Genomic DNA, 1,866 nt, shown 5'->3' with positions numbered 1-1,866 from the left:
AATCAGTAACCAGTGACACTTAGAATTTTTTCCAGTCAGTACAAATCAGTAACCAAGAACACTTAGAATTTTTTCGAGGCAGTACAAATCAGTAACCAACGACACTTAGAATTTTTTTGAGTCAGTACAAATCAGTAACCAGTGACACTTAGAATTTTTTCCAGTCAGTACAAATCAGTAACCAACGACACTTAGAATTTTTTTGAGGCAGTACAAATCAGTAACCAGTGACACTTAGAATTTTTTAGAGTCAGTACAAATCAGTAACCAGTGACACTTAGAATTTTTTTGATGCAGTACAAATCAGTAACCAACGACACTTAGAATTTTTTCCAGTCAGTACAAATCAGTAACCAGTGACACTTAGAATTTTTTTGAGTCAGTACAAATCAGTAACCAGTGACACTTAGATTTTTTAGGGTCCAAACTGTGATGGGAGCGAACTTGACTGCTCATACCGACTTTGAGTGCTCGAGGCCGGCTAGCCCAGCCGGATTTGACCCGGTGGTTACAAATCAGTAACCAGTGACACTTAGAATTTTTTCGAGGCAGTACAAATCAGTAACCAGTGACACTTAGAATTTTTTCGAGGCAGTACAAATCAGTAACCAGTGACACTTAGAATTTTTTAGGCTCAGTACAAATCAGTAACCAACGACACTTAGAATTTTTTTGAGTCAGTACAAATCAGTAACCAGTGACACTTAGAATTTTTTTGAGGCAGTACAAATCAGTAACCAACGACACTTAGAATTTTTTTGATGCAGTACAAATCAGTAACCAAGGACACTTAGAATTTTTTAGAGTCAGTACAAATCAGTAACCAGTGACACTTAGAATTTTTTTGAGGCAGTACAAATCAGTAACCAGTGACACTTAGAATTTTTTCCAGTCAGTACAAATCAGTAACCAACGACACTTAGAATTTTTTTGAGTCAGTACAAATCAGTAACCAGTGACACTTAGAATTTTTTAGGCTCAGTACAAATCAGTAACCAGTGACACTTAGAATTTTTTAGGCTCAGTACAAATCAGTAACCAACGACACTTAGAATTTTTTAGGCTCAGTACAAATCAGTAACCAACGACACTTAGAATTTTTTAGGCTCAGTACAAATCAGTAACCAGTGACACTTAGAATTTTTTAGGCTCAGTACAAATCAGTAACCAACGACACTTAGAATTTTTTAGGCTCAGTACAAATCAGTAACCAACGACACTTAGAATTTTTTAGGCTCAGTACAAATCAGTAACCAACGACACTTAGAATTTTTTCCAGTCAGTACAAATCAGTAACCAAGGACACTTAGAATTTTTTAGAGTCAGTACAAATCAGTAACCAGTGACACTTAGAATTTTTTAGGCTCAGTACAAATCAGTAACCAGTGACACTTAGAATTTTTTAGGCTCAGTACAAATCAGTAACCAACGACACTTAGAATTTTTTCCAGTCAGTACAAATCAGTAACCAAGAACACTTAGAATTTTTTTGAGGCAGTACAAATCAGTAACCAACGACACTTAGAATTTTTTTGAGTCAGTACAAATCAGTAACCAGTGACACTTAGAATTTTTTTGATGCAGTACAAATCAGTAACCAACGACACTTAGAATTTTTTTGAGTCTGTAGAAGTCAGTAACCAAGTGCATTTTTGAATTGGTTACTGACTTCTCCTTTCGAGTTGCGGCTGTGGTTGGCTTCAATTAGTCGTGGGGGCTTAATTATCGCCCAGGGGAGCATGCCCCGGTAGTGTGGCCGGGGACGGAGTGCCTTTTGAAGGGGGTGTTTCTGAATTTGGATCCTTTTTGAGTAGCATTGTCGGATGGGTGTGATTTTGAAGGGTGTGTTGGCCGGCGGTGGGGCCA

Source organism: Chiloscyllium plagiosum, unplaced genomic scaffold (assembly GCF_037043375.1).
Source record: "Chiloscyllium plagiosum isolate Xiang-an unplaced genomic scaffold, Cpla_swu_hap1 HiC_scaffold_189, whole genome shotgun sequence".
NCBI lineage: Eukaryota > Metazoa > Chordata > Chondrichthyes > Orectolobiformes > Hemiscylliidae > Chiloscyllium > Chiloscyllium plagiosum.
Note: the sequence above shows the minus strand (reverse complement) of the source record.